Source organism: Martes martes (genome assembly GCF_963455335.1).
Source record: "Martes martes genome assembly, chromosome: 16".
In the NCBI taxonomy this organism is placed as follows: domain Eukaryota; kingdom Metazoa; phylum Chordata; class Mammalia; order Carnivora; family Mustelidae; genus Martes; species Martes martes.
Window position 1 is genome coordinate 10,765,058 of NC_137904.1, and position 23,033 is coordinate 10,788,090.

The 23,033-nt window shown below is 51.2% G+C and overlaps 1 protein-coding gene across 1 annotated transcript in view; it reads left to right on the forward strand.

Moving 5' to 3' along the window:
- Positions 1 to 2,809: 2,809 nt before the first annotated feature.
- Positions 2,810 to 23,033, forward strand: part of EPN2 (epsin 2) — an 80,869-nt gene continuing 60,645 nt past the window's right edge. Inside the window, exon 1 of the mRNA XM_080827017.1 lies at positions 2,810 to 2,972. The gene's annotated coding sequence lies outside the window, so the exon portion shown is untranslated. The remainder of the gene's footprint in view (positions 2,973 to 23,033) is intronic.

Here is a 23,033-nt window from a genome sequence, read left to right on the forward strand (position 1 = left end):
TTTGAGAGGCGAGTCCACTGTCTTCCTGGTTTGGCCTCAATGAAATAAATTCCTTTCCTGCTTTAACTCTGCTTGTCTCTCTGCCTTTGGATTTTGTCAGTGGCAAGTGGTGGGACCTGGTCTGTTTGGGAGCCCCGGAGCCAGGCGCCCATGTACCCCTGGGCCCTGGCTCCACAGGGAAGGGCGGATGACGTGTCAGCTCCACCCCTGTGCCCTGGGACTGCTTTGGGTTTAGGCACAGTGTCTGGCTTATCCTGCAGCCTCTTCTGTAAGGCTGCTTCCATGCTCTGGACCAGAACCTGGGTTTGAATCGCAGTATGGCTGTCTGCTGCTTCTCTAGGACTGCTGACCTAAAGGGTTCATGGTGAGGGTTCATTCAGAGAGGGACCATGAAAGACAGTGAGATGCTTCAATTCTCAAAGCAGTACGGGAAGGAGACATGTCTTGGAGGAATGCAGGAATGTCCCCTCTGACCTTGCACTTGGGCGGTGGTCTTTCGGCCTCAGAGGGCCCTGCTCCACCCCACAGCCTGTCTCTTTCTCCTGCTCTCCAATTTACTTCCTGGGCTGTACTTAAGATCATCCCCTCTCTCTCTCCCTCTTTTTTATTTTTTTAAGTCTATTTATTTATTTGTTATTTATGTATGTGATCTCTATACCCAACGTGGGGCTCGAACTCAACCCCAAGATCGAGCGTTGCATTGCTTCTCTAACTGAGCCGGCCATGCAACCCCCCCCCCCCCTTGGTCTCTTTATCTGTATCCAGGTCTCTCCCCAGAATTTGCATGTTTATCTCTGTGGCTGGGCAGACTTGTTACCTGGGTGCAGAAGGCAATGGGCTCTACACGCGGAAAAACTGGCCTCGGTGACCAAGTCCTGGCATTTCTCCAAACCTCAAATTCTCATCTGTAAGATGTGGACAATAAGACTGCTCACCTTGTGGGGCTGTGGTGAGGTTTAGTGTGGCTGCTGTTCAGTGTGGTCCAGCATCCAGCCATACATGGCTATTTAAGTTCATTAATTAAAGTTAAATAAGGTCTTAAAGATTGAGCTCCTTGGGCCACATTAGTCACATCCCAAGCGCTCATATGTGGATGGCACAGGTAAGGAACATTTCCATCATTGCAGGAAGCACTATGGGGCAGCTCCATCTAGGGAAAGCCCTCGAGCCTGCACCGGGCGTCCACAGGGTGAGTGTGTAATTCATAGGAAGCTACAAACTCAGGGATCATGGTTTCATGGAAAGCTCTCCTCTTCCAGAAGGCCCAGCAAAGAGTGAGTTGCAGCTTACAGGGAGTGTTGGACTGGTTGAGGGCCTTCTCCAGGAGAGGGGCGGTCCAAGTTCAAAACAGGGAGCTTGGGTTCCTGCCACGAGGCTAATTCACTATCCCGGTGGAGAAGGGACATTGAGCCGTGGGAGGGGGTTGCAAACCCCGGGGAGAAATTTCTAACATCTGGAACCACCAGTGTTGGGCTTTGTAGAGGAAAAATGGCCACGTGACTTCACAACTGCATTTGTCTCTGCGTTTCTCTCTCCTCATCCCCCCTCCTCCCCTCTCTTTCCTTCCCCTCCCTCTCCTTTCTTTCCTCCCCTTCCCTCTGTTTCTCTCTCTCCTCTCCCCTTTCCTTTTGCTCTTGTATTTTTCCCTGAGAAAGGAAGTCTAGATTTCAGCTTGGAAGAACAGAAGGGAGGTCTTCATCCATTGGACTTCTTCATAGAGAGGAGGAATAGAAAGCTCAGAGAAGTGCAATGACTTGTCTAAGGTCTCTTAGTAACTGAGGGCAGAATGGGACTCAGAGATGCAGCTTCCCTGAAAACCAGAGCTTGGCAGAGTGTTGATGTCACCTGGGCCTCCTTAGAACACAGGCAACAGGGATGATGCTGTCTGCCAACCCAGCGAGCTCTGAACCACACCCCAGAATCTGCTCTGAGGGGTTTCTCCTGACCCCACCCTGTCTGGAGTGGGTTAGTCAGCCGCAAGGTCCCAGGAACCTCTCCAAGGTCTGCCTCTTGTCCAGCTTCGTCTTCGACTCCTTTTGAGCCTTGCGCAGAGCCTGGTGCCTCATGGGCACTGGATGAACCAGATGGAAGGGGCAGCTGTGTTGCTTTTGTGAGTTTCAGGTCTTGTAAATTCCTCATGTGAGGATGACGGTGAGCCAAGGGCTCCCCATTTTTAGTGTTAAGGATCCCTCTGGCTGTCTAGCAAAGCCGATGCATCCCTTCTCAGAAAAATTTTTGAGTGTGTTTGATTGAAGAATTAACACACATACGGAAAAGGGCACACACCTGAAGTGTACATCAGTGAATTTTCACAAAGTGAACACACCTCTCAAGAAACCGAAAGTGACCAGCGCCCCCGAGCCCCTGGCCCCTTCCAGGCTCCACCTCCTGAGAGAAGCCCCTGTGGGAATAATGTTTTCAAGCGCACACTGCAAGGTTCAGAACGGAGTTTCCGCGCTGGTGGAGGGTTCCGTGCGCGTGCCTGAGGGTGGTGAGATGCTTGTGGAGTATGGGGTGGGGGGTTTTGTGGGGAGGTGTCTGAGGGCGTGGGTTCGGGTATGAATTCGCGAGGGTTTGTGGGCGGTTGGGGGGGTCCTCGAGATGCGTGCGTGGAGTTTGGGGGAACGCTTGAGGGATTTGGGCGTAGGTCGAGGGGCGCGGCGGGAGCGCTTGGCACTCTGCGCGGGGTCTTGGGTATGTGGGGGGAGGTCGCGGGGGCGGGGCCTCGGCGGGGGCGGGGCCTCGGCGAGGTGGAGGGGCGGGACCGGCGGGCGCGCGCACGCCGCCGGCGCGCCCCCTCCCGGCCGCCATGTTGGCTGGTGTGTGGGTGTCAAACGGAGCTAGACGCGGCGGCGGCGGCGGCAGCGGCGGCGGCGGCGGCTGCGGCGGCTCCGCAGGCTCCAGTCGCTCCCGCCTCACCAGCGCTACCCGCGGCCGCAGCCGCGCACCCAGGCAGGCTCGGAGGAGCGGAGGTGAGCCGGGGCCCACGAGCCTCGGGGGGCGGGAGCGGGGCCCCGGGGCGCGGACCCTCCCCTCCCCAGGGCACAGACTCCTTCACGGCGCCGCTCCCCTCCAGCCAGCCCCCCAGAGCATGCACCCAGGTGCCCCAGCTGGGTCCCCACCTCAGGTGGGACCCCTTTCTTTCCCACCACGCCCCGCCCCACGGGCTGGAGCATGGCCCCCTCCCCATCTGGATCCCTCTTTCCGCTGCAAGGACCCCCCCCACACACCATTTTCCTATCTGAGAGCTCTTCCTTTTACATCCTCCGGAGTCTGGGGCTCTCCTCTTACTCCCAACCCAGATCCAGGATCCTCCTCAGGCCCTCATCCTCTACCTTTCAGCTTGGAACAACCCCGCCCCACCTCCCCAGAGCACTTTCCTCCCCTCCTTGGGCCAGGCGCCTCTTTCCTCCGGAGCCGAGCCCGATCTCCCTCCCGCCCCCGTGCACAGCCCAGCCCCTGTTTCCTCCAGGAATCGGGGGAGGGGTCCTCTCTGTCCTAGGATCCGGTCCCGTCCCCCCTCGCCTTCGGGCTGGAGCGGGGCCCTTTTCCCTCCCCAGGGACCAGGTTCTCCCTCCCCACCCCCGACCCCCACAGCACAGCGGGGACGGGGGCGGCAGAGCCTGGCTCCAGCTGCCTTTTGTTCCGCGTGGGATGGCAGAGACCCCGCCCGACGGTCCTGTTCGGCTAATCCGGGTGGGTGAATGGGTGCGTGGGGGCCGGCCTCTTCAAGGAGACCCTTCCTCTCTCTGCCCGTGGGGCGGCTCCCCCTGAGCAGAGCGCGTTGGGAGAGGCTGGCCCTTCCTAGAAGAGTCCGTGCCAACAGGTTTTTGTTTGCGACCTGAAGTTGGCCCAGTGGCTTTGCGGGGCGGGTTGGGGAGGATGGGGGCAGCTTGCTCTCCCCAGAAACCCCAGCAGGGGCCTGTGAAAGTCCATTCCGCCGCCCAGGGGCACGGCCTGGGGTCCCTTCACTGATTTGTCCGGGGGATGCATCTGAAATCTGCGCTTTAAGAGAGGATGGGGCTTGACCATGTTGGGCTTCAGGTGGGGGAAACTGAGGCCCAGAGATGCAGTGATTTGCCCAAGGTCATGCAGTGATACCGTGTCACTGCCAGAACTAGAAGCTTGGTCTCCGGGGTGCTCTCTCCACACATTTGAGAATTTTTTTTTAAGAGAGATCTTCAGGATAACACCCCCTCCCCCTTTTTATTTTTAACATTCACACAAGATAATGGGCTGGGAAAGATGTGAAGTATGAGTTCTTCCTTTCTACCTCCAAAAAATGCTGTGTGAAAGAAGAGGTTGGAACAGGAAGTTAAAATGATTGAAAAAGGTGAATTTTAATTACCCCCCCTCCCAATTACGTAAGGTAATGAGGATTTGGCAGAAAACATGTACATCTTGTAGCTCTAGATACCAGATGATAGGTGCTGGCAAAATCATATACTGAATGCCGCACAGCAGTGATTGAGTTCGTACTGATAATTAAGTTTTCATCTGTATTTAAATGAACATCAGAAGGGACTACAGGTTTGTTTTTTTTTTTTTTTTTTTTTCTGACTTGTTCTTGTTCCAGTGATTGTATTTGGGATCAGTGATGGTGTCAGAAGCACCAAGATCTGCTCTTTTCTCTATCTGTATTTTTGCTTTTATATGTTTAAAGCTTACTAGTTTCTTTAGTTTTAATATGGACTTGGTCATGTTACCACTGGGCTTTCTTCTGGAAGCGTTGCATGAGATAATACTGGCCAGTAAAGAGTTGGGTAAAGTGCAAATTATTGTTAAGACACGATTCAGGATTGCATCCCACAGGGCCCTGGACCTGGAGCAAGTTTGGATGGTCCTGTGGGATGTACTGATCTCTCCCCCTTTACGCAAGCTTTTTGCCTCCTTGAACCTTGAGTTTGACAGGTGGGTGGTTTGATGGAGAACTCTGTCCCAGCAAGGTGTGTTGTGTCAAACACGGTGGCCTGTGTGCAGAGATGTAACTTGCAAGTGATGATACCTAGCTTGGTGTATGCAGCCTTGAAAATGGCCCATCCCTTGTAAAAAAAAAAAAAAAGCCTTTGTAGAAGTATAATTGATGCCTCCTAACATAACTGTCTTCCCTGGTAAGGTGCGAATTTCCTAAGAGTTGGAATTCTGATAAAGAGTCCTCTAAAAGTAGATGGAGGGTTTTTAGGACTTTGATTTGTTTTAATGGCTTGGTTTGTTTTAATGGCTTCCAGAACTTAAAAGTGGGCTCCCCCCACTCCCAAAGATTGCATTAGGATGAGGGTAACTTCCAGTTCTTTGTGGACTAAAGTGCCAAGAAATTTTCATGCATAGAGCTGTCCTTTCATACTCTTGGGAAGTGCATTAAAGTTTTTAAGGCTTTTTGGCAGTTGTTCCTCCTGTCCCCCAGAACCTTCCTATCATATTGACGGATCATGGATGACTGTGGTTTGTCATTTCATGGCATGAGTACCTAGTGACCCTGAGCCTTGCAGAAATGAAAGGGCTTGGGGTGCCTGGGTGGCTCAGTGGGTTAAGCCTCTGCCTTTGGCTCAGGTCATGATCTTGGGGTCCTGGGATCGAGCCTTGCATCGGGCTCTCTGCTCAGCGGGGATCCTGCTTCCTCCTCTCTCTCTGCCTGCCTCTCTGCCTACTTGTGATCTCTGTCTGTCAAATAAGTAAATAAAATCTAAAAAAAAAAAAAAAGAATGAAAGGGCTTGCATTTGGGGAACTTGAGGTTGGGGGATATGAGGAATTTTGTAGTTCAGACCCTGCCCCCCATCTGTCCGCTGAACTCTCTTCATCTGTTCAGTTTAAACGAATGTCTTCTGTCTAGCCTTTGCCAGCCAGCCCCACCAGTGCTTCTCTCCAAGCCTCAGTGCCCCCAAACAGTCTTTGGGGCGAGCACATAATCACTTCATCTCTGTATCTGGGGCTCTTGTGGCACCGTGACATCTTCCAGGCCAGTCTTGCTCTACTTCTCCAGCACCCACCCCAGGCTCTGACACATGGTAGATGCTCAGTAAAAGTCTGAGATGTGAATGAGTTGTCCTGGGCGAGGGCGGAGGAGCAATCTTTTATTGGTCCCCTACTACAGGGTTCACGGTTCTCTCTTGCTCTTGCAAAAACCACTACTGTTGGTCTAGCCGTCATATGTCCTACGGGTCTGTCATGTTACGTGACACATGGGTGTCATGGGCCACAGGCATATTATCCCGCTTCTGCAGTTGAGGAAGCTGAGTGAGGCTCAGAGGCTTAAGCCATGTGCTCAAGGTCACATAGCTAGTAAGTGATGGGGCCAGGATTCGAACGGGTTTGTTGGATTCGGGAATATTCTCATACTTGCTTTCTCATTTGAGAAGCTGAGTCTCACAGAGATGAGGAAACCTGCATCAAGGCCTGCTCCAAGTTGATGGTGGACTGAGTCCTGTGGGACGATGCAACTAAGATTGAGGAGGGCGGGAGAGAGCACTTTTTGTTTTTGTCAGCTGCACTGTGAAATGACTGTTTATGTCCATCTGTTGAGTTTTTGAAAATTGACACGCTTTCTGATCACTTTGTCAATGGAATTTTCTTTGGTCTGATTGAGCTTTTCGTGGTGTCTAAGAATAGAAACTTACAAAAACAAATAGAGTGAAGTAAGTGTCGGCCCTTAAGTGAGTGTATTGAGTGTAACCCATCTATGGACTTTTTGACTAGATCTATTTTCCTGTCATGTGGTTAAGTTTTTTATGTCTTGAAATGCAAAGTTGTGTCAGCAGACTTTTTTAACGTAATTTCATTTTGTCTTCACATCAACATAGAACATAGGAAGACAAAAAAGGGCACCTGCATGGCTCAGTCTGTTAAGTGTCCTTTTCTTATCTCAGCTCAGATCTTTAAGTGACCTATTCTTGATCTCGGTGAAATCTTGATATCAGGATTGTGAGTTCAAGCCCCCTATTGGGCTCCACGCTGGCCATGAAGCCTTCTTTAAAAAAAACAACAAAAAACAAACAACCGTATAAGATGGGATTACCCCACCCATCTGCGAGTGGAGATAGAGACCCAGGAGGTTAAGTAACTTGTGGGGAACTGGCACAGCTGGGAGTCAAACCAAGGTCTGTGTGATTCCCAAACCTGGCTTCCTACCTTACCAGCCCCTCTGTGTTAGGTATGCTCCTCTAAATTATGGCATACACTTGTGGTCTTGAAAATCACCACCAAGTCGATGTAGAAGGCTGGGAATGGCGAATTAGAGTTCTTTTTCCTAACCTAGGATCTGTGAAAGCCCTGTGGGTTGAATGTCAAGAGTTTAATGAACCACTTGAACTGATAGACGCCAGATTTAGGATTAGATTTAAAAAAAAAAAAAAAAAAAAAAGCCTGCCTCCTTTGAACCAGATCGGCAACATTGTTAAAATGCTCGGTGTACGTGCATTGGATTCTTTCTGGTGACTCATTCCCAGCATCCCCATGTGCTGGAACCTTTGTACCTGGGCACTGACAAGCCTTCCTGTCGGTCAAGGCTGCACTTCAAGCGTTCTGGAGACAGAACAGGTAACTTCTTCTCTTTCTGTTCAAAGCAGTGCTAGGCAGCGGGTGCACAGAGGGCTGTAAATGAAGGGACCACCCCCCCTTCTTTTCATGGCAACCCTGCTGATAAATGGAACAGGGAAAAAGCAGGCTCGTCCTGAGGGATGGCTGACCGTCTAAGGCTGATGCATGATGTGGATTTAAAAGCATCTATAATTAATCACTTCTGAGTGCAAGCTTCAGCCTTCCTCTCACTCCCACCCCTCTTAAGCTAATGTCATGGTCGCATCACGGTGGCTCAGTAGCTGAGGGCACCAAATGGTACAGACAATTTGACTACAAAGGCCATGTGAGAAATAGCTTCGGATTCAGACGTGGGTACAAATTGGTCTCCTGGCTGGGTGGCTTTGAGCACTCTAATCACTGAGCTGCGTTTTCCTCCTCTCCCAAGTGGGGCTAATAATAACCATCTTGCAGAAGAGACAGGCGTTTCTCAGACTCCAAGCGTGCATTGGAATCACCCAGAAGTCCTGTTAGACACATTGCCGGGCTCCCCCCCTCCAAGGGTGTCTGAGTCAGTAGGTCTGGGGTGAAGCCTGAGAAAGTGCATTTTCAGCCAGTTTCCAGGTGCTGCTCACGTTCCTGGCCCCGGACCCAGATCTGGGGACCCTGGCCCAGAGGACTGAATACGAAGGGGGTGTCTGACTGCTGGGATGCTCAAACACAGCGGTGCTTTTCTGCCTCTGAAATGTGCCTGAATTGCCCACAAGATGATGGCATGACCCTTGAGAAGGGAGTTTCGTTTGTCAAAGAGATGTTTTCACTTTTGTTCTTCCGTGATCAGAACCGGGACTGTGGTCCCAGGCATCATCACTGTGTGAGTTAGTTGGGGTGTGTTCGTTCATGAAGGGGCTGTAAGACGTCAGTGCCCTTCGGAGGGGCAGTAAACCTAGGATTCTGTTAGAAAAGCCGGTTCATCGTTCCCACACATCAACAAGACGTTCACTGTCAAGGCTTTTTAGAAATGCAGTTGAGAAAGGGCAGGGCACCAGGAGACTCCCACGGGGCTATTAGGGATGGCCACTGGTGTTAATGGAAGTCACTCCTCCTCCCTCCAACGGTTCAGATTGATTTAATATTCTTCCGTGTTTAGAGTTTGGTGGGGGGGATTGTTTTCCACCAATAGTAATTATCAGCTTGTCCATCAAAACCAAACCTGTGTGTGTGTGTGAGAGAGAGAGAGAGAGCCCTGACAGTTTTTGAATGTCTTCTATGTGCCAGGCCCTATGCTACTCCTCGTATGCACAATATTGAATTTCTGTCATCCTGCAGGGTCACTATTTCTCTTTTTGCATATGCAAAAACTAAGGCTCAGAGGGGTTCAGCTGCCTGCCTCAGGCCACACAGCCAGTTAAGTTACCCCAGCTGGTATTCTGGTATTCGCTGCCACCTGTGTCAGATTCAAAACCACATTATTTCCACTCCCTCACTCTACAGCCCTGCCAGGTGCTCCCACTGCCTCGCTGTACCTGGGAGGTACGCGTTTCACAACAGATGAGCAGACTGTGGCTCGGGAGGGGTCAGGCTTGTTCCCGTGCCCCCAGCCAGTCCTCAGGCTCCGTCCGGTTTTGGAGCCTCACGAAGCTGTTTCTATGACAACCCCTCACCTCCCTGTCCGGGGCCACGGAAGTAAATTCAAAGACCTCTGTCTGCCTGGTGGCGTACAGCAGGGACCTGGGAGGACCCCAGCTGGGTTGGCTGGGAGGAAGTCTGTGTGGGCTGGTAAGGGTTTTTGTGTTTGCAAAACTGTGTTAAAATAATTGCCCAAATTGCTCTGAGGAAAGGGCTCATTTCTTTTTTACTCTGTAATCCTAAAGCTCTGCACATTGGCTCTGTAAACATGACACATGGGGATTAAGGACTAAAAAAAAGTCTCCTGGTTAATGCCGGTTGTTAAAACGTGATCAGGTTCCTGCAGAAGAACTTGATAGTCTTAAAAAGTTCTGCAAATAAAAATATAAAGTGTCTCCTTCCTCAGCAGGCAATTAACATATGACTTACAGCAACTGGGTGATTTTTCTGGTCTTAACAGTGTATGTGGAGGTTGGGGTGTGATCGCTTTCCCAAGGTTTGAAAATGGTCTGCAGCTCCCAAGCCAAGGAATGGTAAACAGCTATGTGTCAGTACCTGCCCTGTGCTCTCAGGAGGCCCCGGAGGTTTGGACTCAAACTTGTTGTTTTGTAAACTCTTTGAGGCTGAGGTGAATAAATCGTGAGAGCTAGAAGCTGGGCTGTTCAGAGTCTGCACCCTTCCCCTCCCTCCCCCCAAAAGTCGTAGTGGAGGAATTGTGACAGCCTGAAAAGTCACATTGTTACTTGAAAGCAACCTCTCCATGAGCGCCTGTTTGATATCCGTTGCTGACCTGGGGTACAACGACTGTACTTTGGTTCCAAAAATTTGGGAAACAGGACGAGGGGAAGAATTTTGATGCCGCTTTACGAGAAGCAGTCCCGCTGATGTAGACGTATGGGCATCAAGTCAAAGACAATTTCATGACATTAGAGCAGAATATTTGAGGTCGGCGTCGGCCTGGAAAATATGCAGCATGTGGTCTCTAGTCAAAATGATGGGTGTAAATGAAAGGCCATGTTTCCTGCCACTGATTGAGAAGACAAAGTTAACGTTTGTGAGACAATTAGAAGCTGGTGGTTTGCTGAGCCGTGATTTTGATTCTTTGTCAGGGCATCGAGAATGGAGAAGAATCTGGAAGGGTCAGGGAAGACGTCAGGGAGAAGGTGGGATTTGAGGTGGACCTCAGAGGACAGGGGACAGGGTCCAGGTACAGAAGACAGATGGGAAGGCATTTCAGGTGGAGGGAATGGCAGGGGGCAGAGCTTAGGGTGGGCTCGGGCACCCCTTATTCATAGAGGCAGTTCTGCTCGGGGGATGCCCGCTGGGAACAGTGAGGACTAAGGTGGCCTGATGGCTGTAGGCTCTGACGAGGCAGCGGCCCCGGGATTCGGTGCTGTTAGCAGTAGGGAGCTCAAGTGTTTGGGGAGGGACCCTGGGGCAGGGCCTGATCAGACAGGTTGGTGAGACTGGATGGGTCGCAGTTCCAGAGAGAGCACAAGGTGTGCGTCAGCGCGAAGGGAAGTCCTGGAGCCCAGATCTGTTCAGGGAGAGGCAGGGGCCCTGGAGGCCTTGGCGCTGGCTGGGAAGCGTGGACGGGACAGCCTGCGAGCCCGCAGTTTTCCTCCTTGGCTGCACCTGCAGATCACATGGCCTGGGAAGCTTTTTTAAAATGCCTGTGCTGGGGCCCCACCCCAGACCGGGGAGGGAGAGCCAGGAGTTTTTTTAGAAGTGCCCCACATGATTTTCATGGTTTGCGTGGGCTGACGAGATGAACTGTGTGCTCAGGGGAGCCTCTGGGAACGTCAGGAATTAGAAGGTGGGAGAACATTGGAGCCAGAAGCCTGTGCAGCGAGATGTGGGGTGCTGGGCCCTGAGCTACTGGGGAGGAACTGAGGACCGGCTGCGGGAAAGAGGGAGGGGGCGGCAGAGAAGGTGGAGTCGTGCCAGGGACAGATGACTCCCCAGGCTGCTGGAGTTTGCCTTTGAGCTGCTTTGCCAGCGGGAGCTGGTGTGTAGCCAAGACTGTAAACCCCGGTGAGGGCAGGAGAAAAGATTGGGCCCCACCTGTTTGCTGATCCTAAAGATAGTTGTGGTTCAGAGTACCCGACTGAGGCAGATTCACTTTATCCGTGGAAGATCAGAAGGGAGGTTTTACCCGATGCATCTGATGCATGTCACCGTATCATAACTTGGATGTTTCCAGAAAAAAATTAGGTTGTGGTCCAGACCATCTTTAGTGTTTATTGAGCACATATGTACTGTGTGCCGTAGGATGGGAATGCATCCGTGAAGAGCTGTGTGTTCCTGACTCGAGTAGCTCGTGTTCTGCAGAGAGCTGCTCCTGATGGAGAGAAAGTAATGGCGGCGTAGGGAGGGAGGAATGGAAAAAGTGGTATCAGACCCCGAGAGTGAATCTGGGTGTCACAGAAGGCTTCAGAGGAGATGTTAGGTAGGAAGGAAAAGTGGGAGCTCTGGGGCACACCAGTGAGAGGCCTCCGGGCCAGAGAACTGCACTGCCGAGGGCCCGAAGGGCGGCTCTAGCCTGGCTGAGCAGGGCAGGCGGGGAGGAGGAAGGACTGGATATGCAGCAGAACCTGCCAGAGTGCTGAGTGCGCTGAGTCGGCTGTGGCTTTCGCACAACCTTTCGGTGGTTGAGTGGGCAGTGCTCTGGGTCCTCCACTTTGCCTCTGATCAGAGCAGCTCTGCGCTGCTCTGAACGTGGGAAACTAAAAAGAGCTCCTTTGAAAAGTGTTCCTCTGCTGTTTAAAAAAAACCCCGAAGTGATCTCATTGCTGTCGGTGCTGGGGAGTCACTGAGCCAGAGGGTGCCCTGTGGGTGGCTGGTGGGGGGGCCTGGAGGCTTCCCCAGGGAGCTGCACAGCCCTCCCTTCTCCATACTTGCAGGAGAAGGCAGAGTTGAGAAGGGTTCTCAGCCCGTCCACAATACCGTAGGCCAGTGTCTCAGGTCCTAGGTGAGGTCTGGACGTGTGTCTGTGTTGATTATGGCTAGGAGGTCCGCTGGGAATGGAGCTCCCGATGCTTACACTCAAGCAGCTTTTATTTTTTTATTTTATTTATTTTTTTATTTTTTGGGGTGAGGAAGCTTTACGCCCAAGTGAGGCTTGAACTCGAGGTCCCGAGAGCAAGAGTTGCATGCTCTACCCACTGAGCCAGCTAGGTGCCCCAGGCAGCTCTGTTTCTCCAGAAATCCCTGGAGAATTTTGTGAGTGGGTTGTGAAGGTAAGGGACCTAGTGGTTAACCCTGGGATGCATGTCAGAGAGCTACTGGGCCAGGCGCTGTACAAAGTACCCAGGAGATGCCCAGCCTTCAACTCTTCCTTGGAGAAGACTGGACGGAAGTGGTCCATGGGCCCCATTCAGCCCACAGATGTGTTTTGTTGGGGCTGTACTGTCCTTTTTTTAAAAATGAAAGATGGTTATTATATTAGTTTCCCCTGGCTGCTGTAACAAATGATCACAAATGCAGTGGCTTAAAATGGTCATCCTGCGAGTTAGACTTCCAACACAGGCCTCAGGGGGGTAAAATCATGGTGTAGCCTGGACTGTGTTCCTTCTCGGAGGCTTTAGGAGAAGATCTGTTTCCTTGCCTTTTCCAGCTTCTACAGGGTGTCTGCCTTCCTTGATTCATGGCCCTTTTTGTCTTCAAAGCCAGCAGTAGCTGGTCCTGTCCTCATACCGCATCACTCCAACACTGACATATGCCTCGCACTTCCGCTTTTAAGGATCCTTGCCATTACATTGGGCCCACTGGATAATCCGGGCTCCTGTCCCTGTTTTGAGGTTGGCTGATTAGAAATCTTAATCCCGTCAGCTATCTTAATTCCTCTTTGCCGTGTAACTGGGATTAGGATGTGGACATCTTTGGGAGGCCATTATTCTGTCTACCAGAGTCGCCAACATGAAAATCAGGAGATCTTACATAGCGATCCAAACTTGGAGCTTCATTGACAAATCAGAACACTTGGCAGCCGGGGGCCTGCACTGTTGCCTGGCAACAGTGGGTCAGCGCCAATGTCGGCGCCATCTCTGGATGGGGTTTCGTGTGCCCGTTCTCCACAGCCCCCACCCCTCCCGTGATGCCTCCTCAATTCCTTTCGTTCCCTGGGTCCTGCTCTGGAGACCAGGGCCTTACACAGCATTGGTCATGGCCGCGTCTTGGGTTCAGGGTGGTAGAGCTCACCAGCCTCCCTTTTCGATGCCTTCCTCCTTGCCCTCCCTGCTTTAGACGTTCGCCTTGCACCCTCCTCTGCCTGGCACACAGCCACCCCTCCTCTCCATGCCCCCCTCTCTGTGACCCAGGGCTCTACATTCCAGAGCATCTCTGATGCTATTTTCGGTGGTATTGTTTGTACCATAACCCCTTGTCTCCTGTCTTCTCTTTTTCTGGCACCCAACACTGGTACATTCTGGTGCCTTCCATTTGATGTCTCGCACTGGCATTTGTGAACAAGTCTTTATGATGCACCTTTAGAAGAGTATCCATCAGAAGTCAGGATCAGACAGCATTTAGTCGAGCACCTACTACAGGCCATGCACTTTCCTAGATACTGGGAAGACAACAGGGAGGGAGGGAGGGATACTGCCTGGCCTCCCACCCCTCATCTAGTTCTGGAAGACGAAGGAGAAGGGGGAGAAGCGAGCGGATAGGCAGTTGAAATTTCAGCCTCCTGTTGTAGCATCCTGAGATGAGATGAGAGCCTGGCAGCATCCTGCTTCCTCGGCGCTGGGAGGCGAGCTCTGTCTGCAGCGGTGGGGGTTCCATAGCTCTGTTAAAGGCATTCCAGGGAAAGATTTCCCTGTTTCCTGACCCTAGCTGATAGCTGAATTCGGTCGGGGCAGGTATCTTGGAGGTCTAGATAATGTATTGGTTTGCAGGGTGAAGGACTAGGTCAGATGAGTCCATGTGCTGCTGCCTGGCAGTGTGAACTGGGGCTCTGGTTCTTTACCGGGGAGCCCTGTATGTGGCCTCTTGTGGATGGGCCTGCCCTGGTGACCCTAAACTGTAGGGCACAGGGGCAGGGCCCCAGGTAGAGCCACCAGAACTTGACAGCCTTGGAGCATCTAGTTCTTTTTACCTCCGCAGAGCATTATCCAGAATATGAAAGATTTGGGAATTGCTTGAAAACAAAGCACAACTTACCATTATGGAGAATTCAATCATATAAGTATAGAATATTTGAGTGTGCTCATCTAGGATCCTGCCCCCTCCCCCCTCTTTGATTCTTTTCAAAGCAAATCCCAGACTCACTTCACGGATAAGTGCCTCGATACACATTGCTAGCAGATACGGGCTCTTCGGAAACTTGTTTTTAAGACTGATTACCTGCCATCCTAATTCTGATTTTTGAATGCTCTGGGATTGAAGCTGACTTTCTGCACATGTGGAATAATGATGCACTTTTTAAAAAAGATTTTATTTATTTGGCAGAGAGAGACACAGCGAGAGAGGGAACACAAGCAGGGGGAATGTCAGAGGGAGAAGCAGGCTTTCCGCTGAGCAGGGTGTCCGATGCGGGGCTCAATCCCAGGACCCCAGGATCATGATATGAGCCAAAGGCAGCCACTTAACGACTGAGCCACCCAGGTGCCCCAGTGATGCATCTTTATACAAAATCTTAATGTGGGTTGAGTGTTTTAGCACTTATATTAGGGCAAAACAATGATTTAAAAAAAAAAAGATTTTATCTATTTGAGAGAACAAGGGAGTGGGCACACCCAGCACAGGGATGGGGCAGAGGAAGAGGGAGAGAGAGAATTCTAAGCAGACTCTGTGCTGAGCATGGAGCCCAACGTGGGGCTCGATCCCACAACCCTGAGAACATGACCTGAGCTGAAATCAAGGGTTGGACACTTAACCGACTCAGCCACCCAAGTGCCCCAGAACAATGAGAATTTTCCCATTTTATTTTATTTTTTTAATAAAATACATGTGACACAAAATTTACCCTGGTAGCCATTTCAAAGTGTTAAGAATTCAGGGGCATTAGTATATTTGTGCTGTTGGGCAGTCATTACCATAGCATCGTTTACAGACTTTTCATCACCCCGGAAGGAAACCTGTACCCATTAAGCAGTTGCTCCTGATCCTCCCATCTCCCAGCCCCTGAAAAGGACTGACCTGCTTTCTTTCCCTAGGATTTGCCTGTGCTGGGCATTTCACGGGCATGGTGTCCTCCATAGGTGACCGTCTGTGTCTGGCTTCTGTCACTTAGCAGTGTTTTCTGGGTTCAGCCCTGGGGTCACGTGTGTCATTCCTTTTTATGGCTGAATAGTATTCCATTGCGTAGCTCGACTGCAGTGCATCTGCCCGTCCGCTGATGGACACTGGGGTTGTTTCCGCCTTTGGCGATTGTGAGTAGTCACCGCTTTAACTTGTCAGTGCTCACTTTGAAACATGGTGATGCAGTGTACGGACCAAAAAGAAAACGTCACGAATAAGGGGTAGGAGGGTGGTTGCTTCTTGAATCCTTTGATTTTAACACATTTACAGAGAACTTCTTCCCGAGGTATATCATACATAACAGCAAAGTATACTATGTGTAAGGGACTCGGAGGCCTCTGTTATTTTTTGGTTTTGGTGGCCGTGAGGCCTGCTTACCGGGCTGCCAGTCTTGGGAGCTCTGAGAGCTGAGAGATCCCAGCAGTTGGTCTGAGGGTGAGCAGTGGCCTTTCTCTGCATTGGCACTGAGGGAAATGCTTGACTCTTTCTGCTCCTGCGTTATGGGGACAGTCTCAGTGTTCTTCGTGTTTTCATGAGTCACTTCCTTTATTTCTCTACTTCAGTAAACAGCGTCTGTGCCCTTCTGTTGTCATGACAAGGCGCTGGAGTTCAGGGGAGCAGGCTAGGTACGTCGTGGTCAGGAAGACAGAGTGAACTTGGTGGCATATTGTATGTGTGGACCTTGATTTCGGGTAGGCTTTTATTTCTAGCACGGATTTCAAGGGCAGCCTTGGCAGCCTTCACAAAGGCTGCCCTGTGGGGTGAGAAGTGACATATGCTCTCATTGCGTCACGGTGTGTGTCCTCCTTTGGAGGGTATCAGGGAGACGTTCATCTCAGGTCCCAGGACAAGGAAGAACTTCTGTGAATCTGCTTTATTTCTTGCTTGTGGACAGTGAACCCTCTTTGCTTTGGCCGTCAGGAAGCTCAGCTCAAAGTCAGTCCATGCTAGCTTCGGTGTGGCCTTTACTTTGGGTTCTAACCCAGGCCCCCCCCCCCCCATTGCCTGGATTTCTTTGTTGAGGTGCTTTTCATTGTCCTCTGGGTTTCTCTAAGCCAGTGGTTTTCTGCTTGGCTCTTATGCTTTGTTGGAATCACCTGGGGAGCTGCCCCCCCCTTTTTTTTTAAATGCCAGTTTCATGTCCCCTTCTGTTTTAATTGTTCTGGGAGGGGGCCTGAGCCCAGGTATGTTTCCAAAGCTCCCCAGAGATACACATGTGTGGATTGGGAACCCGCTACTTGAGGCCATTTCACATTTGTTTAGCAAACAAGGCAGGGGTAAATAGACAAGGAAGAAATCTGGGAGGACAGCCTTCCCCAGAGTAGGGTGGTTTAAGCTCAGAGACGCAGGGTAAAGAGGATTATGTGGTGTCCAGTGGTTTTCCTGCCAGTGGAACCAGTGGGAAAGCTCCGAGGGACTTCTCTCTGGGGCCAGAACCACAGAGGCCTTCATTCCTGGACCAGGGTTGGGGAGGAGCCGTGGGGATTTGACTCTGAAGATCTCAGGCCTGCCTAGGGGGAGTACGGCTTTGTAACCAGGTCTTTTGGGCCATTCAGGACCCACATCCCATGCTCGGGACCTAGTTCGTGCTTAATTTTGATTTGTGTTTCAGTCTGCTCTACCAAAATAGACTGTCTTTAATACAATATTTCCAGGCTGATTTTCTTTTTTATCCTGAGTCTTGGAGACTATTTAGGGTGCCTGTTTTAATGGTCATCGAAGAAAATTTGGAAGTAGGAAGGACCGGACTTGAACTTGACCTGTGGCCTTGTCACTGTAGTTGCTGTTAGTAGTTAGGTTTGTTTTCTCTAAGTCATTGGTTTGTTTAGTACCCAGGGGTCTTGACAGTCTGTGCGACCATCACCAGGATGGTACAGAGCTTTCCCTTGAACGACCATGGTGGGAGGAGGTCCCCTCCTCCGTTGCTGAGGGCAGCGGGGTCTGCAGCTCCCAGAGGTGCCAGGAGGCCACGAGGGAACTCTGCTTTCCTGGCTGGAGAGGCTGATGAGCCAGGTGGCTGTGGGTGAGGGCGGGCGGGGCTGTTGGTGCTGGTGCTCAGATGGGGAAGCATGGAGGGGAAGCGGTCAGTGGGGGGGATGACTTCAGAGCTAGACAGGGGAACCAAGGACCTGTAGCACTGCGTGTGTTTCAGAGACTTCCAGAGAGGCACACCGGCCTCTCTGGGCCTCAGTTTCCCCATCTCTGATGTACATTAGAGAGTAGACTAAGCCATACCTAATCTGATGCCCAAATATTGTCTTCTGTTCTTAGGTAAGAGCAGTGGTCAAGCCGGCAGCACTTTTGTTTGCTGACCGTGGCTTTTCCCTTTGGTGACGCTGAGCCCATGATATGCTGCTGAGGTGGGTGTCAGCCTGTTCCTCCCACACAGTTGATTGCCGCTCTCTTCAGAGGTCCCCAGAAGAGATAGGGCGCCTGGGTGGCTCAGATTAGGTTAAGCATCTGCCTTCGGCTCAGGTCATGTTCCCAGAGTCCTGGGATCGAGCCCCACGTCAGGCTCCCATCACAGTGCAGAGCCTGCTTCTCGCTCTCCCACTCTCCCAGGTTGTGTTCCCTCTCTCGCTGTTTCTCTCTCTGTCAAATAAATAAATAAATCTTTAAAAAAAAGAAGAAGAAGAAGAAGAAGAAGCCCCCAGAAGAGGCCACAGGCCAGTTTCTTAGGAAATGTGTTTGCCTGAGGTTCACCAACTCACTCTGATCCAGTCCAGAGAGCTGGTCTAGGTTGTGGTCAGCTCACTCACTTCAGGGAGACCTGTGACCTGTCCGTGACGGTCATTTCCTTCTGGGGCCCTCAGTATTGGCATCACATGGGGTCACCAGAGGGGTTCCACAAGCAGGTCTGCCGCACCGGGGGAAGGCCCCTGATTTTTCTGCCCACTGCTGTGACGCACGCCTGCCCGGTTCCTGAGCCAGCCCCCGTGAAAGAGGTCAGCTCTCCCACAAGGCTGCCTGTCCCGGAAGGAGGGCAGGCCCTTGCTCTGTGCTGCGTCCAGCTGGGGGCCTGGTGGCGGGGGTGGCATGGGACAGACTCGCCACTTTGAGGTTTGCGTTTGGGTGCTGCGTCACACTACCGACTGGTGAATATTTAAGAAATCTTTTTGATAGAAACTTAAAAGCTATTATCAAGGTCTTTGTTTTTGCTTTTTTTTCAAATTGGAAGAAGGAAATCCATTTAACATTTGGAAAGGGGAAATGTTGTCTTCTTTAAGAGAAAAAACTCATTTTGTAACCCACTGGCTTCCGAATTGAGGCCTCAGAAATGAGATTTCTAAAAAAACTGCCCTGTGAGGCTCATGGAAATATCATTTAAATCAGTCAGCCTAAGGTCGCGCTCCTTCCGGGAGGTCGTGTGGAAACACGGTTTTGCTGCTGCTTTTGTTGAAGATGAGAGAGCGCACTACCTCCTTCACTTGGCATCTTTTGAGCACTGAGTCACTTCAGAGAGAAATTTCCAGACCAATGAGTATCACCCCTTTGAGGGCCAAAGCCTGTCCTCACTTGCAGCTTTTGTTTTCAGCTTTCCCCCCTTAGTTCTCCAGGGACCGAGAGAGAGAGAGAGAGAGAGAGAGAGAGAGAGAGAGAGAGAGACAGGGAGGAGGGCTGCCTGTGGGGGAGCTTGCACTCGCTGGTGGGTCCGGAGGGCGGGATGCCCCTTGCCCTGGAGGAAGAGTCTCTCCTGGCCTCACCTCTCACCGCTCTCCTCTCTCCACTTGCCGAGCTGGGGACCGAGCCACTTGTTTTGGTTGGAGTGTGCTCTGCCTGCCGCTTGCCCACCTTGACCACTCCCTTGCCCAGTCCACACCTGGTCTGTACCCTTTGGGCTTCCACCGTAAGGTGTCAGCTGTGTTTCCTGCTCCCCATGGGCTGTGTCACGTGCGGTCTTGGCAGACGGGGCTTGTGTCGGATCGACCCGCATGCCCCAACACTCTGCTGCTGCGTGGCTGGTCGCCGGTGCTGGGGACTCTCTTGCTGCTCAAGTTGGGGGTGCTCATGGCTTCTTGTTCTTCCCTCCCTTCCCTTCGCCCCTGCTGACCAGAGAGAGACTTGTTTGGGGCCGGGCATGGGGTGGAGTGGAGGTGAGGGGTAGGAGGGGTGAGTAGGGATGGGAGGGTGGGGATGGGGGTGCACGGATCTCTGAGCAGTGCAAGGGAGAGTACAGGTTGGAAAGGGGTGTGGACAGTTGGGAAAGACCACCACAGGCCATTTGCAGCCTTCCAGGTGTGAAACCTGCAGAGCCTGGCAGAGACCGTGGTGGGGCTGGCTGCTGCTGCCTGCCCTTGAGCTTTCCTGGGGTGGTGGGGGCTCTCACAGGGGGGCCGGCAGAAGGACAGAGGGCCCGGGTGACGCTTACTCCTGTCCTGCTGAGGCCACCGGCATCTGGGACCTGCTGGCCAAGGGCTTTGATATTGTTTTAATGAGGATAGGGCTTACATTTTTTTTTTAATGTTTCTTTTTCTTTTTATGTTCTTTGGAATAGGCCACACATTGACATAGGTCTAAAATAAAAAGATACAAAAGTGTACTTTGAGAGATCTCGTCCTTCACCTCCGATGTCATCTGCCTTGTTCCCCACCTCCCTTCTCCTTAGTAGATAACCCCTTTCAGTAGTTTGGATATCCTTCTAGTGTTTCTTTACACAAATAAGACAAACACAACCTTACAGACTTACATCCTTCCTTCTCCCTTTTTGTTCCCGCCCCTAGCCTCTACACCTTGCTCTTTGACTGACCGCTGTAGCCTGGAGACTTTTCTAATCAGCACTTGGAGAGTCGTCATCATTCTCTTTGAGCTATGTCGTATTCCCTTTTCTTGGAGGAACAAGAGTCATTTCCCTTGTTTTATTTTGGTTTCTGTTCCATCCCTCTGCAGCAGCATTCACGCGCCTGCACCCAGTCACCTTACCTGCGTCCTTTTGGGCACCTGTAGGTGGACCTGAGGGTCGGGTCCCTGGGACGTCGCTGGGGCGGGGGCGGGGGCGGGGGCGGGTAAACACATTTGTGGTTTGATTGATTTTGCCCGCTTGCCCTCTGCAGGGCTGGCTGCCTTTGTACTGCGTCAGCAACTGTGAGTGCCCGCTTCCCCACAGCCCCGCCAAGAGAACGTATAGTCAGATGTTTGGATTTTTGCCAACCTGATGGGTGTCCAGAGTATCTCCATGTGGTTTATTTTTGTTTGTTTGTTTGTTTGTTTTGCTTGCTGCTTGGAGTTCATTTTCCACTTGGTGGAAGGCGCACAGTTACAGGGTGTCAGGAAGGCTTGATGGCGGCTTGGATAGTAGGAGTGGGGTCCTCTCAACTTCCTTTTTGGTGTTTTGCTATTTTGATATACAAGAACCCAACTGCTTCTGCTCAATGTAGTTTTAATTTACATTTTTCTGAGGTGTTTAAAGACCATTTCTATTTTTGCATGGACCGTTCTTTTCCCATCTTGAGATGGGGTATTGGTTGTTTATTTCTTAATTTCTGTGAGCTCTTTAGGTTTTCGGAAGATGAGTTTGTTGTGTTGTGAGTTGTAAAAATTTCTCAGGCTAGGAATTAATTTCAATCTAGCCAGACTTTTTCAAGTACTTCCTTCCCACCCCATCTCCTGTGTTCAAGGATTCAGACTGTGGCCTTGGGACAGAGTCTGGTCTCTATTGGGACAGAACCACGACCCTGGCTTCCTTCCATGATTTTAAGTTAATTGACCACAGATACATTTTCAACATGAACATACAGTAGTGTAGAAGCATTTGGAGTCTGCATGGGGATGGGCCGCTCGATGCTGTGAAAACAAGCAGCCCCTCACGTGTCTGTGGCCTTACTTGCCCTCCTGCTGCGTGTCTGGTGTGTGTGGTCATCATATTCGTTCACGGGCCCAGGCTGATGGAAGCACCCTATCTGCTTTTCTGTTATTAGTTAACGGCTTTGATACACAACTTACATACCGTGCAGTAAAGTTCACTTGTTTGAAATGTACAGTTCAGTAGTTTTTTTGTGTATTCAGAGTTGTACAATCATCCCGCACAGTTGTATTTTACAACATTTCATCACTCCCCAAAACACCTCATATCCATTAAGCAGTCATCCCCTCCCCCCTCTTCCGTCAGCCTCTGGTCTCCTTCCTGTCTGTGTGGGTGGGCCTGTTCTGGACATTTCGTATAAATGGGATTATACACTATGTGACCTTTCGTGCCTGTCTCCTCTTCAGCGTATTTTCAAAGTTCCTCGTGTTGTAGCACGTATCTATACTCCATTCCTTTTTAAGGCTGCACAGTGTTCCATTTTATGGCTACACCATATTGTCTTTATGCATTCGTCTACCGACGGACAAAGCTCTTTCCACCTTGCTGTCATAAACAGTGCTGCTGTGAACATTGGCGCACAGGTCTGCGTGTGGACACGGTTTCCCTTCCCGTGGGTAGGTAAGGAGGTCCATCTTCAAGGCCTCCACCATCACCACCATTTGAGAAAGGGAGTTCAGAGAATCACACACTGGCTTTTAAAGTGTTTGACAGAAAAACGCCAGGTGTCACTTCTCGCACAATTTATTGGCCGGTGCCATGACTGACCTCAGAGGGGGTGGAGAAACGCAGAGGGACCTGACCTGGAAATACTTAGTGAGTAGAACTCATTACTGCGGTGAAGAGCAAGGGGCTTTTGTGGGACCCAGGAGATCGATTCCCCGGGTCAGGGGACAGGGCAGGCCAGGAAGGGTTCATCAGTCAGGCGGGAGCTCCAGGGTAGAAATTACATGGGACGAAATGGGTCAGCCTTGAAAGCTGGTCGGTAAGAAGACCTCAGATCCTCCAAGGAGCAGCTTGGGAGGGAGTGTGTGATGATGGTATGTGAGAGGAGAAAGGCAGCCTCACCGGAGTAACCTTAAATCGGCCCAGGTTAAGGACTGGGCTCGTCCCGGGTTTCCACAGGGCGTGTTGTGGCTCTGGTAGGGGCACAGACGTCCCCCAGCTCATGCTCTGTGTTACTCACCTCTCGTTTCTCACCTGTAAAATGCCTCCCCTGCAAAATTTGGGCACATAGTCAGCACAGAGTATGTTAGAACCACAGCCAAAGGGTGCCTGGGTGGCTCAGGGGCTCAAAGCCTCTGCCTTTGGCTCAGGTCATGATCTCAGGGTCCTGGGATCGGGCCCCGTGTTGGGCTCTCTGCTCAGTGGCCATCCCCAAGCCATCCCCAGGCCCCTGGTTCACGTTTTCCTTGTGAGGCATAAGCGTGCTGAAGAACTGCCCTGTTCTCACGGCTGCTTATCCCCAGGGTGGCTGGAGGAGGAGGAGGCTGGGGTACTGACGTGGCCGGTGAGGATTCCGAGGCAAGTAAACAGTTCTTCCTCAGCCTCTGGCGCAACAGATTTCTCAACTGGAGTGTTTTCTGGGCCCAGGAGAAACTGGGCAGATTTGTGTACGCGCTCAGGCCTCAGTGCTGGAAGTGCCCCCTTTTATTATTTTTCTAAACAAATCAGGACAATGGCAGTGTAAACACTGTTTGAACAAAAGCGTTTGGCTAATGGAGATAAAACCAAAAGGAAAATAACAACTTTAATTTCTTTTTGGCTTTTGTGTTTTGACATTTGGCAGCATACTTTAATCTTTTAAGAATTAGGAAAAAAAAAAAGACATGGTTTGCAGACTGCTGTTTG